This window comes from Glycine soja, chromosome 8 (assembly GCF_004193775.1).
Source record: "Glycine soja cultivar W05 chromosome 8, ASM419377v2, whole genome shotgun sequence".
In the NCBI taxonomy this organism is placed as follows: Eukaryota; Viridiplantae; Streptophyta; class Magnoliopsida; order Fabales; family Fabaceae; genus Glycine; species Glycine soja.
The window spans coordinates 39,823,690-39,842,742 of NC_041009.1; the positions used below are offsets into that span (position 1 = coordinate 39,823,690).

Sequence of the window (19,053 nt, forward strand, 5' to 3'; positions counted from 1 at the left end):
TCATGTAGGATATTAATTAAATGGATTGTGATCTGAGATGTATAAGAATTACCATGTACTATTTTGGGTACACTATACTCAAAATGTAGACAAAATTAAGTGGCAGGATTTAAGATTGGATAGTGGCGGGTGTTGTCTATCAATCAGACTTTCAATGAATGTCATAGGCCAGGGATATTTTCTGGAGGGTAAACTATGCAAAAAGAAATTAAAAATGTAAATAAATATTGGAAAATAATGCCCGATTAATTTAAATCCCTTAGAAACGGAAAGGCATAACCACAAAGGTTAGCAGAACCTAAGAAAAACGATATTAAGAAAAATGTAGATACAATGTAAGAGTCACGGGAACAAAAGAAATGTCTATTAGCCTGTGCCTTGAAGCACAATCAAACGTTTTTTTAGGTAAAAAGCAAAAAGTAACCAAGCAAAAGAAATGTATATTAGCTCATGCCTTCAAACACCTCAGCCAAAAAGGACGGAAGACAAAAACTAAACAATCAAGAAAAATTGGGAAAATTAATTAATAATCTATATAGCAAGTTGTGAATGTTGAGTTATGTTTAAAATTTCTTAAAGAAGGGAAAGCATAACCATAAATGGGAGTAGAACCAAAAGTAAATGCAATTACCATTCATAGAATATTACATATGTAGAAGCAAGGCTTCATGGTGAATGTGATTCAAAGGTGTTTTGATGACAACAATGATGACAACAAAAGGTGATGAACAAAAAGCTCAAAGATCAAAGAACATCTCAAGTGAATCAAGAACAAGTCAAGAGTTCAAGAATCAAGAAGAATTCAAGACTCAAGAAGAAAGCCTAGAATCAAGAATCAAGATTCAAGACTCAAGATTCAAGAATGAAGAAAAGATTCAATCAAGATAAGTATTAAAAACTTTTTTTTTCAAAACTTTGAATAGCACATGAGTTTTTGACAAAACCTTTACCAAAGAGTTTTTACTCTCTGGTAATCGATTACCATATTGTTGTAATCGATTACCAGTAGCAAAATGAGTTTGAAAAAGTTTTCAAACTGAATTTACAACTTTCCAATCATTTTCAAAAGGCTGTAATCAATTACAATGTTTTGGTAATCGATTACCAGTGCTCTTGAACGTTGAAATTCAAATTCAAAGGTGAAGAGTCACATCCTTTCACTTAAAAGTTTTGTGTAATCGATTACACTAATTTGGTAATCGATTACCAGTGACTGTTTCTGAATAAATCAAAAGATGTAACTCTTCAAAAGGTTTGTGACTTTTTCAAATTGGTTTTAAGTTTTTCTAAAAGTTATAACTCTTCTAAATGGTCATCTTGGCCAAACATGAAGAGTCTATAAAAGCAAGGCTTTGATTAGCTTTTCAATACACTTTAACACTTATTCATACAATCCTTTACAAGCCTTGAATCTCTTTGAACTTCTTCTTCTTCTTTGTACCAAAAGCTTTCTAAAGTTTTCTGGTTTTCCAAACCTTGAAAACTTGTGTTATTCATCTTTTCATTCTCTTCTCCCTTTGCCAAAAGGAATTCGCCAAGGACTAACCTCCTGAATTCTTTTTGTGTCTCTCTTCTCCCTTTTCCAAAAGAACGAAGGACTAACCGCCTGAATTCGTTTGTGTCTCCCTTCTCCCTTGTCAAAGAATTCAAAACGACACAGTCTGAGAATTCTTTTGATTCTTCCCATTCCCTAATACAAAAGTACTCAAAGGACTAATCGCCTGAGAATTCTTTTGTATCCCCATTCACAAAGTATCAAAGGTTTAACAGCCTGAGATCTTTGTCTGAACACATTGGAGGGTACATCCTTTGTGGTACAAGTAGAGGGTACATCTACTTGGGTTTGACTAAGAACAAGAGAGGGTACATCTCTTGTGGATCAGTTCTAGTGGAGGGTACATCCACTAGGTTCAAAGAGAACAAGGGAGGGTATATCCCTTGTGGATCTTTGCTTGTAAAAGGATTTTTACAAGGTTGAAAGAAATCTCAAGGACCGCAGGTCGCTTGGGGACTGGATGTAGGCATGGGTTGTTGCCGAACCAGTATAAAAACTCTTGTGTGTTTGTTTCCTTCTTCCCTACTTTTTTACTTTCCGCTGTGCATTTAATTTCCGCTTTTACTTTCTGTTAAGTTTCTCTTCTACTCCTCATTCTCTTAACAATTTAGTAAAAGCCTTAAAAGAGTAATTTTTAATTAGTAAAGGTTTAGGAATAATTAATTCAACCCCCCCTTCTTAATTATTCTGAGGCCACTCGATCCAACAACATATGGTAACCAAAATAAAGTCATACAAAGAAATGAAACTGGTTATGCCAAAGAAAATGTAATTACCTATTGACATGGTGAGCCTAGAATGCTCTGTTCATCATAATCATCACCATCAACTATTGTTGGGTCGTTGAATGAGTAATCTATATAAGGAAAATTTGTATAAAGTAAATTAACTGAATGTACGTAATTAAGGAATTAAAAAATGTAAGAAGGTCAATATAAATATTGTATAATTACCTAAATTCAAAAATCAGTAGAAATAATAGAATGAATATCTGACACCGTCTTAATCGAAACTTGGTTCTATAAATTTAATCCATGGATACCAATTCAGAAATTATTTTAGCATAATGATTGTGATTATGAAGCCTATTTTTGATTGTAATGATAATGTCTTCATCAAGCACATCATTCATGGTGTAAATGTATAAAGTTTCAAATTGCATTGTTCATGCCAGACATTGTGAATTGATCAAACACTGTTCTTTTTGAGCAGCCATTAAAAAACTACATGAAATTGAATTGATCAAACACTCAACATGACTTATATATTAATCAAACCTGACTCCGTAACAAACTAACCTGACAATGTTTGAATATAATATTAATAAAATACATTGTTTGGAACCATAATTATGAATAAGGTTGTTGACTTGGTTGCCTGGATCATAAATATATATCTGTGCAAATTTGGGTGAGTTATTAAGTAAAGGGAGGAGGCTTCGAATAAGATGACATTAATGCAAACATTAGATTATATGAACCTCCAATATCATTGTAAATAGCACCTATAAATTTTGGCATTACCAAACTTGATGTCTAATATCATTGTGTCCCATCCATATCACCATTATTGTGATCTGAGATGTCATCAATTAGGATTGAATTGTGAATCACAAAATTTCGTTCATCAATATCAATGTAAGCAACACCTATAAATTAATAATTAATAATTTTAGGCATCAAACACAGAACAATACATTTAAAAGCTGAGAGTAGAAACTTGTATTTTCACATTGACATGGTGTGCCTAGAATGCTCTGTTCATCATAATCAACACCACCTAGGAGAAAAATCGCACAGACAATGGAAGACATACCCACAGAGGTTAGCAGAGGTAAAAAAAAAAGCAACAAACCCACATGAAGGAAAAGTTCAACAGAATAGAGAGAATGAAAAGGAACGAAAATGCAAACCTGGACAACAAAAGCAACCCAAAAAGCAGCACAAAATCGCAGTTTCAGAGTTCGAGAGGAAAACACCTTGGCAACGCCAAATGTCTCTTCTATTACGAAGACCACCTGGTTGCGAAGCTTATCCAGGGGATGTTTTTTATTTATATTAACGTCTTTTGGAAAGAGCCGTTAAATTAAGGTCTCAATTAGGCGAAGGAAGTACGACTGCTTTACCAATAGTTGAAACTCAATCGGGAGATGTTTCAGCTTATATTTATAAAGTAAATCAGCTGAATGTATGTAATTAAGGAATAAAAAAATGTAAGAAGCTCAATATAAATTTTGTACAATTACCTATATCCATGGCTGTTTCTGTCCCATCCAAATCACCATTATTGTGATCTGAGATGCCATCAATTAGGTTTGAATTGTGAATCACAAAATTTCCTTCATTTGTTGGCTGAGATGGGGATCCATTTTTATCTTGCACAACATATGTAATAGCATCAAATATACCAGTTGATTAACCCAAAAAAAACCCTAGAAACATATAAAAGACACAATTTTAACTGTAAAAGCAATATAAAACCCTGGAATATTGGGTTAATTCATGTTGAAAAACAGTCTAGAAAAAAGACTTGGAACATCAGCCTGCAGGAAAAATTCCAAGAATATTTCCTCTTTCGGATGTACTTGAAATGTAAATAGATTTCAAGAAAACCGGGTATCGAAAACAAATCCGTTGACTACATCTGTTTTCTTTTAATTGTAAAATTTGACAATAGTAGAAAAACAAAGGGTTGATAGATTAAGTAGCTGATAGTGAGTGAAACGAAACTTGGTTCTGTGTGCTTAAATCCATGGATATCCACCCTACCAAAACCAAACCTGGAAGTGTGTAACCCAAAACAAACTCACTGAAAAATCAAAGGTTTAGGTAAAATCCCAAATAATCTATCTGACGAAGTAACCAAGCACAAGAAATGTGTATTAGCATGTGCCTTCAATCACAATCAAACGTTTCTTTAGGTAAAAAGCAAAAAGTAATCAAGGAAAAGAAATGGATATTAGCCTGTGCCTTCAAACAACTCCTATGTCCATGATATTCCAGCCACCTTAAAAAAACAAACGTGAGAACACGAACTTGCAGAAAGATCCAGTCTTTTTTTTTAACAAAGGCATAAACGATAAACAACTCAACAATATGAGGTTCAGGAAATAATAGCAACCATCCATCCAAATATGGGGCAAAAAAATAAACATTTGCTTCATCAAAATCAAAAAAGGTCAATATAAATATTGTACAATTACCTATATCCATGGTTGTTTCTGTCCCATCCATATCACCATTATTGTGGTTTGAGTTGCCATAAATTTTAAGGTCTCAGTTAGGCGAAGGAAATATGACTGCTTTACCAATGGTTGAAACTCAATCGGGAGATGTTTCAGCTTATATTCCTACTAATGTATTTTCTATTGCAGATGACCCATATAAAGTAAACTAGCTGAATGTATGTAAATAAGGAATAAAAAAATGTAAGAAGCTCAATATAAATTTTGTACAATTACCTATATCCATGGTTGTTTTTGTCCCATCCATATCACCATTATTGTGATCTGAGATGCCATTAATTAGGTTTGAATTGTGAATCACAAAATTTCCTTCATCTGTTGGTTGAGATGGGGATCCATTTTTATCATGCACAACATATGTAATCGCATCAAATATAGCAGTTAATTAACCCAAAAAAACCCCAGAAACATATATAAGACACAATTTTAACTGTAAAAACAATATAAAACCCTGGAATATTGGGTTAATTCATGTTGAAAAATAGTCTGGAAAAAGGACTTGGAACATCAGCCTGCAAGAAAAAATTCAAGAATATTTCCTCTTTTGGATGCACCCGCAAAGCTTTTAGATAAATCTCTAAAGCAAATTTTTTAGATAAATCTCTAAAGGAATTAGAAAGTCTAGTATACTGCAATGTGTGCTTTGATAAAAAAATTTATTGTACAAATTCCGAATGAAATCGCCTAAGATTGAAAAGCACTTGGTTTACAGCCAAGCAACGACAAAAAAGAGTCCTAATTTTTTATTGGCTGAAAAGATTTGTGATCATAATCAACACCATCTAGGAGAAAAATCGCACAGACAATGGAAGATATACCCACAGAGGTTAGCAGAGGTAAAAAAAAGTAACAAAAAGAAAGCAACCCAAAAAGCAAACCTGGACAACAAAAGCAACCCAAAAAGCAACACAAAATCGCAGTTTCAGAGTTCGAGAGGAAAACACCTTGGCAACTGGTTCTATGAGTTTAAATCGATGGACAAAGTAACCAACCAAAAGAAATGTGTATTAGCCTGTGCCTTTAACCACAATCAAACGTGTTTTTAGGTAAAAAGCAAAAAGTAACCAAGCAAAAGAAATGTATATTAGCATGTGCCTTCAAACACCTCCTACGTCCATGATATTACAGCCACCTTAAAAAAACATACATGAGAACACAAACTTGTAGAAAGATCTGGCCTTTTTAACAAAGGAATAAACGATAAACAACTCAACAATATGAGGTTCAGGAAATAATAGCAACCATCCATCCAAAAATGGGGCAAACAAATAAACATTTGCTTCAACAAAATAAAAAATGAAATACACAAACATACAGATCAACCATGAATACATATAAATCCAGTACAACAATCATAGTTTAGCATGGGAAATAATGATAACAAAGAAGACGACGACACGAAAATGTAAAATCCAAATCGCACAAAGGTTGGACCTTTTTTCTTGTACAAAAAGTAAAAAAAACAAAACAAAAATACTCAAACATGCAGATCCTACATGTGGGAAACAATGCAAGATAATGGAACGCAACAATCACCCTCAGAAAGATCGAACCTCTTTTGGTTACACAAAGACATAAACAAAAGCAAACCAACATACCGAAATAGTCTACCCCAAACGTTAAAGTTTTGAAAAAAACAACAAAATGTTGGAACTGGGAGTAAATGCAAAATAATCGAACACAGGGACAACCACAAAAAGATCGAACCTTTTTGGTTGAACAAAGTCATAAATTGCACAGAGAAGGGAAACCATGCCGACAAAGGTCAAGAGCACCCAAAAATAATCGAACGCTGGAGGTACCCACATGAAAATACATACCTGGGCAACAAAAGAATGCGAGAAACACAAAGCTCACAAAGCTAAACACAAAGGTCACAACTTTAGTGATCGAGAGGAACACAAATGTGATAGCCATAGTTATGGAGAGGAATGGAAAGCTCTGAACCATGGATAGGAATGGACATGAACGAAAATGACAAATGGAATGGTGAGAAGTCGAGAGGAACACAAAGGTCATAGCCACAGTCATGGAAAAGAACGAAGAGCTGTGGAGAGGAACCGAAAGCTGTGAACTATAGAGAGGAATGAAGAGGAACGAAAATGACAAACAAAATGGTGAGTAGCTGAAACCCTTCGGTTACCCACATGCCACCGGGAAGCAAAACGCGTGAACACGTGCCATGTGTTGCCAATATAATTAAAAATTTCAAGAACGCACGAACAGTTTTGGACAAGAACAAAATTCCCAAGACGACGACACCTCAACAAGTTAGGGGCACTTTGGTACTTTCTACATTTGTCAGGGTCTTGTTTGTATAAATAGATAGATACGTGGTAAAAGTAAAACTAAGGGAATTTAATACATTTATTTAGATAAATAAATGTGTGAATATTATATATTATTTTATATAGTATTTAATTTGATAAAAAAAAAGTAATATGTAGAAAATGAACATTATGTGCATCTGACACGCATCATTAAAGGTTTTCAACATGCACGTGCAAAGTAACCGCTTCACTGATTTTTCATTGAAATTTGACAGATTTACTCATGTGATTAACATTTACTAACTATCTTTCATATGTCAATGTTGTAAAAAAAAAAAAACTAAATAGCTTCCAAAATCATCCCTAGGAGAAAAAAATGTAAACTCGTCCATGTTTTTTTTTTTATATTAAAATTTAACAAAATTCATCTGTGGTAACAAATGACTCCTTTTATTTTAAAATTATTCTTACCACTCAATTTCTCTCCCTCAACACCCCTTTTTCATTTTCTTTTCACCCAAAATATTTTATCTCTAATACTTTCCTCCTAAACCGACAACACTCTTTGTTCTATATTATATTTTTTTATCAGTTTAATGTCTACGTCATGATAAAATTATTCTACAAATACATAATGTTTATCCACTAACACATTGTATAACTTTTTTTTATCGGTAAATATCAATTATTAATATTTTGTTTTTTTATTAATGGAAGAAATTGAATTTGCGATCTTTTATGAAAATCTAGTTCAGGAATTTAATTAAAATTTTCCAAAAAAGTTCATGGTCCTGCATTATTATGTATTGAACGTAAATAATTTTAATTACATAAATGGATTTTCTAAATATATACCCACCTATTTTTTAAGAAAATAATTTGTTAGCAAGTTATTCTATAGATGTATTTTTAAAAGTTAAATATTACTTTTTGTTTATTATTTTTATTTTTTTATTTTATTTTGGTATATTAAATTTTAAATTTTTTATTTTAATCCTTTATGTTTTTGAAAATTTTATTTCGATACATTAAGTTTTAAATATTTCATTTTAATCCTTTTATGTTTTTAAAGTTTCATTTTGATTATTTTTTTATTTTTTGTTAAAAATATTAGTGTTCCGTTAATGTTTTAAATTTTGACGGAGCAGTAAAATAATTAATTTAAAATAGTGATGGTTAAAATAATTAATTATTTCAAAATTTAAAACATTAACGAAAAAAATAAAAGAAATGACAACAATGAAACTTTCAAAAATATAAAATATTAAAATGAAATTTTTAAAATTTGATATAACAAAATAAAAAAACAGACTAAAAATAACATTTAATATTTTTAAATAATTATACTTATAATTTTGTTAATGTACTATAGAAAAAATAAGTGGATATATTTTAACAAAATCTACAAATATTTATTAACTACACTCACTTATCTTTTTAAATCTAATGTTAGAATTCAAACACCGGACAACTTAATAAGAAGTCTTAGTTATCATGTTCAATTCCCACAAACAAACAAAAAACACACACGAAAACTTGATTAAGAAAGAAAAGTTATTAATTTTTGTTGGTTTTTGGTTTTCAAGATAGTTTCTAATTAATTTCTCATTAAACACCCCATGTTTCTCAATACTAAGCCTTAACTATTATTGAGATTTTTTTTTTATTCCATGATCATGGTGGGTGTGATTTGAATGCCACTGTCCAAGCTCCACATTTACTCACTCACCAAATATTGTCGTTTAATGGAAGCAATCAAACAAATGGTGAGGCATGCAGTTGTGTCACTTCAAAAACCATCCAATGACGCATTGTCCGCGCCTACACCTTATCCTAATCACACAGCAAACTCATCAGTGGCATTATCATAAATATTTCCGTCAGTGGCATTTTTACTTTACATATCACAATAATAATGCCACAGGAGCACCCCTTTTGCTCTTTCTTTCTCCTTCTTCTTCTTCAACATTGCTATGTTGAAATAAAAAAAGTCCTCAAACTAAGCTTTTAAGTCATAACAAAGTAGTGGTGTGAATTCCCAGGTACCCTTCATTTTGTTTGGTTTTCTATGTTGTTTTTGGTTAACAACATACAATTGGTGGTAGATGATGTTCAATTGGAATAATCGTTTCCTACACAACATGTACTTATTGTTGGAAATATATTAAAGAAGAGGACAGCTGAATATTGTAAATAACAAAAATGCACACTTTTATTTATTGCACACATTCAAACACTCCTCCTTGCATTAGTAGGTGCAAATTCCAAGTCTTTCTTTCAAATCTTCAAATTTGCTTTTTGCAAGAGACTTTGTGAATATGTCTGCCAGCTGATCTTCAGTTTTGCAATACTTCAGTCTAACTACACGATCTTTCTAAACATCTCTGACGAAGAGTAGTTTGATGCTGAAATGCTTGGTCTTGCCATGAAAAATTGGATTGTTTGAGATAGCTATAGCCGCTTGATTATCAACCATGACTTTGGTACTTGTTTTCTTGCTTTAAGTGCAGATCATTTAAAATTTTTCTCAGCCATAAAGCATGATTAACAGAAGTTGTTGCAGCGATGAACTCTACTTCGACTCTTGATTGAGCCACAATTTCTTGCTTCTTTGAACTCCAAGTAAATATTCCTGATTCGAAGTTGAAACAAAAATCAGAAGTGCTTTTCATGTCATCTAAAGACCCAACCCAATCACTATCAGAATAACCTTGCAACTCAAAGCTTGGTGTCAGGCAAAACTTAACACTGAAGCTTACAATTCCCTTGACATATCTGAGAACTCTTTTTGAAACTCTAAGATGAGACTCATTAGCATAATTCATAAATCTTGAAAGAACACTTATAGCATACATAATATCTGGCCTTGTTGTTAGATACATCAAGAAGCCAACCAAACTTCTATATTCGAACTCATCCACTTTAGTTGTTCCATCATCCTTGCACAACTTCTCTTTTTGACACATAGGAGTGCTCATACTCTTACAGTTACCCATGTGGAACTTCTTTAGAATCTCCTCTGCATACTTTTTTTGACAAATGAATATTTCATTTTGTCTCTGCTTGATTTCTATTATGAGGAAATAAGACATTTCTCCAAGATCAGTCATCTCAAAGACTCGCATCATGTCTTCTTTGAATTGTTGAATAAGCTCAATGTTGCTACTAGTGACTAAGAGATCATCCACATATAAGGATACCACAAAAAAATTATCACTGTCACCTTTAACATATAAAGTAGACTCACAAAAGCTTTTAACAAAGCCTAGTTTCAGCATGCATACGTCAATTTTGCCATACCAGGCTCTTGGAGCCTGCTTCAAGCTGTACAGTACCTTCTTTAATAGATACACCTTGTCTTCATCTCCTTTTGCAAGCCTTCAGGTTGCTCAACATAAATTTCTTCCTTTAGGAAGCCATTTAAGAAAGCTGACTTGACATCAAGCTGATAATCTTCCATTGCTTTTGTGTTGCAATAGCTAGTAACATTCTGATTGTATCTAGCCTTGCAACTGGAGCAAAAGTATCAACATAATCTACTCCAAAAACTTGAACATACTCTTTTACCACTAACCTTGCTTTATATTTTTTAATTGAGCAATCTGCATTCTCCTTTTTTCTGAACACCCACTTTACTCCAATCACCTTCTAATGTTGAGGTCTTTCAACTAATTCCCAGGTCTGATTTATTTATTTTTTTTATCATAGCGAGCTCTTTCTACATAGCATCCATCCATTTAGGATTTTTTTTCTGCTTCCTGATATCCTGCTGGTTCAAGCACAATAAAATTGCACCTCTAATATATGCCAATAATTAATCTAGTGCCGCGAACAGGAGGATGATCAACTAACTCTTCTTGATTCAAATCACCAGTTTGCTAATTTATTTATTTTTTTATCATTCCAGCTCCACTTCTCATTCTCCATGAAACTTACATCCCTACTTATTAGAATTTTTCTTGTGTCAGGTTCAAAAATTCTATAAGCTTTAGATGTTAGGCTATACCCGATAAATATGTCGGGTTCCGCTCTTTTGTCCTACTTGTCTCGCTTAACCTGTGGTACATTCGTAAAACACAAACAACCGAAAACTTTCAGATTTTTTAATTTTGGTTTAAAGCCATACCAGGCCTCAAAAGGAGTCTTCCCATCAATTGCTTTTGTGGGAAGTCTGTTCAACAAAAGTAAAACAGTATTTGTTTCCTCCGCCCAATATTCTTTGGGAAGTTCCTTCTTATGAAGCAGCCATCTAGCCATCTCCATTATGGTTCTATTTTTCCGCTCATTGACCCCATTTTGTTGTGGAGTGTATGGTGCTGTAAGTTGATGCTCAATTCCAGTCTCCTCAAAGAATTTATCAAATTCATTTGAGGTGTATTCCTTTCCGTTATCTAACATCAAAACTTAAATTCTAAAGCCACTTTGGTTCTCAATTCAGTTCTTGAATTTGAAGAACACACTTGCAACCTCTGACTTGAACCTAAGAAAATTGATCCAACACATCCTTGTATAATCGTCAATAAAAGCAATGTAATATTTACTCCTATTTAGTGAAGGAGTTTTATGAGGTCCGACAACATCTGTATGAATGAGTTGCAGCTTCATGTTGGCTCTCCAAGCTCCCTTTTGGAAAGGAAGCTTTGCTTGTTTACCAAAATGACATGCCTTGCAGCTTGGTAGATTGAACTCAATATGGGGAAAGCCATGAACTAACTCCTTCTTTTGCATATTCAAAATTGTTACGTGATGAAAATGACCTAGCCTCTTATGCCAAGTCTCTGTGTTTGTCATAGCAGCCTAATAAGCTGCTTGCTCCTTCTCCATTGGTTCAAGTGAGAAACTCTTGCCTCTCATTTTAATTCTTATGACCTCATTGTCATACGGATCCTTGATCGTGCACTGCTTTTTCTCAAAGAAGACTTTGAATCCCTTCTCAAGTAGTTGCCCAACACTCAGTAATTTCTGATCAATGTTAGGTACATACAAAATATCATAAATTTGTTTTGTACTTGTGCTACTCTTTATAATAACAGTTCCCTTCCCTTTGACAGTAATGTAATCGACATTGCCAATTCTAACTTTGGATACTTGTGACTTGTCCAAATCTCTAAAGAGTTCTTCATTACTGGTCATGTGATTAGTACAACTACTTTCTACAAGCCAACAGTCACTAGAGCTTGAACTACTGCTTGTAAAATATGATGCTACGAATAGTTGCTGCTCTTCCTCTTGTTCGCTTACTGCTTGGGCATCGTTCTTCCAATGAGAATTGTTTTTGCATATTCTTTCGTGGTGGCCAAGTTTATTGCACTTCCCACACTTTACATCAGGTCTTCTCCAACATTTGAAAGCAGGATGACCCTTCTTGTTACAATGTTTGCAAGGAGGAAATTCCCTCTCCTTTTCGCCAGCTGTAACACTTGGTTGAAATTCTTCTTAAAACTCCTCCTTTTGTCTTTCTCTCCTTGATTGCTTTGTAAGTTAGCCTGCAATGCTCCTTCCACAAAATCTTCACTCCTCATCAGTCTCCTTTGTTCTTGAGCCTGTAAGGCATTGTTTAGTTCCGCCAAGGTGATTTTTGATACATCTTTGCTATTTTCCATGACAGATATAGTAGCATCAAATCTTTCATGAAGGGTTACAAGTATTTTCTGAACGATTCTAGAATAAGAAAATTCAGAACTAAGCAGCCTTATTTGGTTAGCAATGCTAAGAAGCTTATCTGTGTACTCATTGATTGTCTCTGATTCCTTCATTCGCTGCATCTCGAACACACGAATTAGATTGAGCACTTGCATACCTTTAACTTTGTCATCTCCTTCATATTCAGCTTTAAGGAAATTCCAAACTTCAAATGCTAAGTTTTGGTGCATGATTCTGGTAAAATTCTCTTCTGAAACAACATCAAATAATGTAGCTTTTGCCTTCGACTTCCTTGATTTCTTTAAAGTATGACTCTTCAGCTGAGCCATGGTTAGGTTATCTTCATAGTCTTCCTCAATAACTTCCCAGAGATCATTCGCTTCAAGGTGGGCTTTCATCCTAGCTGTCCATAATTTATAATTTTTACCCTTAAACAAGGGTGTTTTAGAATCCATGTTATGGATTGAATCAAGGAAGGTAAGATTTGTTGTTGAATTACTCATAGATCCCCTTGAGAAAAAAATAGCTCCTGGTACCAGTTTGTTGGAGATATATTAAAGAAGAGGAGAGCTTAATATTGTAAATAACAAAAATGCACACTTTTATTGATTACATCAAATATTGCTTAAATAGATTGAGTTAAAAAATTGAAAAAACAGAAAATAGCAACTAGCTAGCTAAACTTCAGCAAGTAAGCTTAAGCCACTAAATGACTGGTACATAATAGTCACATAACCTAACAACAAACTCCTTAAAACTTGGTAAATAAATTAAACGTGAAAATAAAAAATAAAAAATCAAAGTTACTGATGCACACATTTGCACACGTTCAAACACTTATGTTATTTTATATGTCATATTTATGTTTTTATTATTTATCGAAATCATATTCTATTTATCTTTTTGTGTATGTTATATTAATTTTCTAGTATTAGTGGAAGGATATAACTACTTAGGGAATTTCCCTTTTAGTAATGGATGATTATGGTTTGATTGAAACCAGTTTGAAAATTAATCTATATATATTTTTCTGCATATTGTTATAGAGGAGCTATATGCTAATTTATGGAGTACTAAGAGTATATCTGTAATCATTCATGTCAACGGAATTGGTAAATCTGTGTCTGATAATTGACAGTTTAGGACTTCAGTGCTGAAGATTGAGTAGTTTGGTCGATGGTTCTGTCTTGTTATAGAAACTTTGTTTAATTATCATATATACATATATATTAATCAACAAGCTTTATCTTTAAGTTCTTGATGTGGCTGGGGATGGTGCACTCACTCAGCCATATCAGACCATGGAATCTGCTTTCTCCAAAGCAGATACTGTGAGCAATGCAAATGTTGTATGGGTTAGTTTTTTGTCCCACTCAGCTTCTTGTAAAAATAAAACTCAAAATTCTCAATTGAATTGTTGATCAAGTTTGGCATTATAAATGTAATTAATAGTATTATGCAGAAGTTTAAGTTATCAGTTACTTTGGACAGAACTGGCACCCAATTTGGAAATGCACTTGCTTTAGAAAGAAAGTCTCTTTATCTTTTCAGTTAATCTTGTAGGATATTCAACTATACAGCCTATTAGCATTTATTGGACATGAAGAGTGGTTATATTAGCAATTTTCTCAATTCAATAGCCTATACCTACTCTTCAAAGAAACCTAGATTACAGGCCTACATTGGTGAAAAACAGCTAGTGTCGATGTCATATTAAAAAATCCTGACCAAAAAAAATCTTGACCGACATCGGTGAAAAAGAGCTTGTGTCAATGTTGGGCCGTAAAAATCTTGGCCACCCCTAGTTGCGAGGGTTGAACGAGAGAGAGAGTCGAGAGCGAGAACGTGAGTGACAATGAGCGTCTCCGGAAAAAAGAATTTCAAATTCTTTAATTTTTATGAGAATTTGAAATCTCATTGTTTTAGTTAATCAAAATGATTCATAAAAATATCAAAATTTCAATTCTTTCAAATATTCTATCCAAACAAGTTATTTTATCATGAATCATTTTAAATTCCCCAAAAAAACAAATTCCTCTGCTGAATTGCTCCATCCAAACACACTATTAGACCGGAGTCTTCATTCCATGCCAATGATGTCATGTAATCTGCATTTTTTTTTCATTATCACATTAATGCCTGTAGTTGCTGCCAGACAAGGTAGCACATTGACTGAATGAGAAATTTGCTTGCACCATTGCAATTGATTCCTTTTTTGGTGTTATTTTGTTTCCCTTCATCTGGTTTCTATCTGTTAAAAGGTAAGCTGGTTATTATAGTGGAAGCATATGACACTTGTTTATGAGATCATTTTTTTTATCAAGGGGAAACCAATTTTCAATAGATATTTGAATAAAAGATACTGTTAAGGATGCATTTTTATGAGAAAATTTTTATATTTATGCTTCAACTTCACTTGGGGGTGAATAGTGGAGCTGCAAGGTTTGTCATTGAGCATCAGGCAGCAAATGAGCCAACTTTCCGCTGTCCAGATGAGTTAGGATGGCAACCGCAGGTGCGCCTTGATTGTGCTTTTTTTATTTATTGTAAAAGCTAAAGAGTTTTCCTTTACATTTTGAAGAGTACTCCTATGTTCTGCATATCCAAAACTCATTATTTGTTTTTCAATTTTCTTTCTCGGCAAGTCCCAATAGTCCTTGAGGATGGAGGAATTTCTCGAACCAGACAGGTAAATTGCATTAAATTGTGATTCATTACATGTAGGATTGCACTTTATTGGACAAGTTCCAATGAAAATTATAGGTTTGTGTGGTAACCTTTTACTCAATCTTTTTTTTTTCAATGAAACATGAAGACTATGGACATCATTAGTTTCGCCATAAAGTGGTTAAAGCTGAAGACTGCTTGTACTTTTTCTTGATTTTTTAATCCATTGAAGGAAAGTCTTTCCTCAGTCCTCTATACATCCTAGAAAGAGTTAAAAGATACAAAAACAATTGAGTAAAAGGAAGACAAGCACAAAACAGTTTTATATTGGGTTATGTTGTGAAGTCCTAATGTCACATAGAGTTGTATTTGATTGCTTTGTCTCACATGTCTAGATTTCATTAATAATTCAAATATTCAAAATTGATGGAAATTTTCCTTACCAGAGGAACTCACAAAAGATTTACCTTGATCCTGTTTCTGATTCACAAACTGATTAAGGGTGGAAAGGATTGTTGTCTCTCCTGCTTGCATGCTATTGTAGGCTGTAGCAATGCTATGAATTTGCAATTTAAAGAAGTTAACAATTAATTTCCACAATGCCTTCTTTGTTTCTTGTTTTTCTTTGCTAACTTCTTACTAACTGTTTGTTGAAGAATTCTATGCCCGTTGATGCAATCTTGAAATCCTTGAAGAAGGGAGAGCTTATGACGTGATGATTTCAGGCGACACAGGACGCTTTGTGTGCAATTATGTGTACTACCATAGCACTCCCTCCGATTTGCAGAACAGAAGGGTAACAAGTCTCTATTTGTCCATGTTCCCCTATTTTCAAGAGTCGATCAAGAAACCCAAATGCGATTCACAGCATCTCTTTTGGATGTCATTGCTTCTGCATGTTAATGCAACATTGGATATGTTTACAAGGATTGCCATGTCCACTTGTAAATCATCTGTCTCAAAGAGCAATGCAATTATAAAGCAATCTATGATGAATGAACTGCAAAGTTGTTTATTTTTTTCTGGACCATTGTTAAAATTTGGGTGTTATGCTAAAGTTTTAAATGCTTTGTAACCAAGTTTCATCACACCCCACTATGTAGTTCAATGCTGTTCTATACAACACCTAGGATGGTCAATACTCTATATTCTAGACATTTATTCTATAGGAAGGAAGCAGAATGAGTTGGGTTAGCTATGCCCTTTAACATGTGAATGTTATGGAAAGGCATAGGTAGGTGCTAAAGTTAGCATATATGGGGATTGTCTTCCAAGCATCATAAAGGTTGATCAGCTTTTTGTGGTGTGATGTGTTGAAGCTTTTTAAAATTTTGTGGTCTCCAGAGGTAACACGCAACTTGCAAGTGATTTTTTTATTTATTAATAATAACGGTAATTATTCTATTCGGCATTTAGTTACATTTAAGTTTATCATTTCTTCTTAAGAGTATATTTTTTGACAAGTAATAATGATTTTTTTTTTAATTTTTGAGAATCAAAAACTGTGTCAAAAAATTCAAAATAATTCACTTATTCTAATCAATCAATTGAGTTAGATCTCTTCATAATAATATTTTTTTTTGTAATTAATAAGTGTTGAAAGTTATATAACCAATAGTTTATATATATATATATATATATATATATATATATATATATATATATATATATATATATATATATTTTACAGCCTTACACTATTAATTTAAAAGTTTTTATAGTATCAACAAGTTAAAAATCATTTTTTATGTTGTATATTTTTTTAAGTAATTTTATAAAAGTTAAAAAATTTATTATGATAGTTTTTTATTCACAATATGTCAAAAATATTTACGCTGACATTATATATATTATTTATTCCATAATAATCTGTTCACTGATTTCATGACTTTATTTTAAATTTGTCATTTGCCAATTTAGTTGAGCTTGAAATATTGGCTTAGGTTAATATTTCAAAATTCTTCCTAAGATATACATGGTTGTTACTTTGATAGTCATTTTGTTTTAGAGTACTACTGATTGTGTCACTTTTTGACTGGCTGATTATGTCACTTCGTCACTCAATATAACATGAAAACTTTCTTCGCTGGAATCGTTGTGAAAATCAGCCTAAAAATGAGGGGTGTTAGATGACAACCTTAATCAAACAACTATGGATGTCTAGATCACAAATCCTCTCATGCTAAAATACAAAAGTTGTACATAATTAGGTCATATGAATGAGTGGAACTCCTATAAGAATTAATACGGTTTTGTTAATGGATTGATGTTATGGATACAAAATTACGAGTTTTTTATATAAAAAATATTTATTGCATCAAAATGTAAAAGTAATTTATTTTATTTTTATCAAATAAAAACTTTCTAATTTTATATATTTAAAAAAAATAAAAATAAAGACAAAACATGATTATTTTTTTTTGGTACGAGGTACCGTATATATTCCACAAATGACAATGTTTGTTTATCTCTGTTTTGTAAACACAAAATTAATTTTGCAGTGGACCCAATAATTTTTCTTTTTCCTGGATTAAGGTATGCCCATAATAAGAAGCTATGAGACTATTCTTTGAAGTGTAAGAATTATTAAAATAAATTGTCTGTTCCAATAATTTTTCTTTTCATACGTATGATCAAAAAATCAAATCTATGTTATTATGTTTAAAAACTTAATTATCTATCAAACTATTAAACCTTGTTGGTGACCAAAAGTTATATACTTATCATAATAATTTCATCTCATACTATTGTCATTTCTAAAATGTGATCTCGTCATTCTTTCTGCATGAATTTATTATATAAATTTGGTTCATTTGATAATTTGGTTTTCAATATTTAATAAAAATGTTAATTTTTTTAGATAACCATGAAATTAGTTCAAAATATTCATAAATTTGATTAATAATTAATTTTTCATATATATCTGATTGGTCATCTCTAATATAATATATTTTTTTATTATATTTTTTTCAATATAAGTCACAAACTCAAGATCTTATTTAAAAGAGATCTTAGTTCCTTTCATACTAACAATTTGTTGCTCTACCATATTACTATGTTAGCATATTCATGCTAATGAGATGTGAGGTGAATATTTCACTAAAATATTATATGTCAAGATAACATGTGGATTAAAACTATACAATTAATATATCAAGAGACTAAATTTGTATAGAAAATGAAAGAACCAAATTGGTTAAATGGTGGTAATAAATAGTTAAATACCAAAAGTACAATAAAGATTCAAATCTATATATATAATTACACTTTTCATCTCCTAATATTTTCAGAAATTCAAATCTAGTCCTTAAATTTCTTTCACAAGTTTAGTTAAAAGATCATTTTAATTTTGGTATATTCATTAATTTAATTTAATGTTCAATATTTTAAAATATTGCACGACTAAGCATGTAAAACTAAGTGCACTAAGGAATTTTATTCGGATAATTGATATCTGAGTGTTCTAAATTCTAATGTATTGTATTTTATTCCTATAAATATAAAAAAAAAGGTGTTTCTTCTTAATTTGAGTATTAGGTATGCACAATTTAAATTATTAAAATTGAATTTTGAGGAATTGTTGACCGAGTAAAGTAAGTAAGACCGAGTCTAGCTTGCATAAGAGGTAAATATAAATTTGTTTGTAAGCGTTTTTGTAACCCGGATTTTCTTGG

General features: G+C 32.2%; 1 long non-coding RNA gene across 1 annotated transcript; it reads left to right on the forward strand.

The window, feature by feature from the left end:
- The first annotated feature begins 14,668 nt into the window (after window positions 1-14,668).
- On the forward strand, window positions 14,669-16,375 carry LOC114424626. The gene is made up of 3 exons (XR_003669042.1): window positions 14,669-15,227; window positions 15,367-15,401; window positions 16,036-16,375. It is a non-coding gene; the product is annotated as an uncharacterized LOC114424626 (long non-coding RNA).
- Window positions 16,376-19,053: the final 2,678 nt, after the last annotated feature.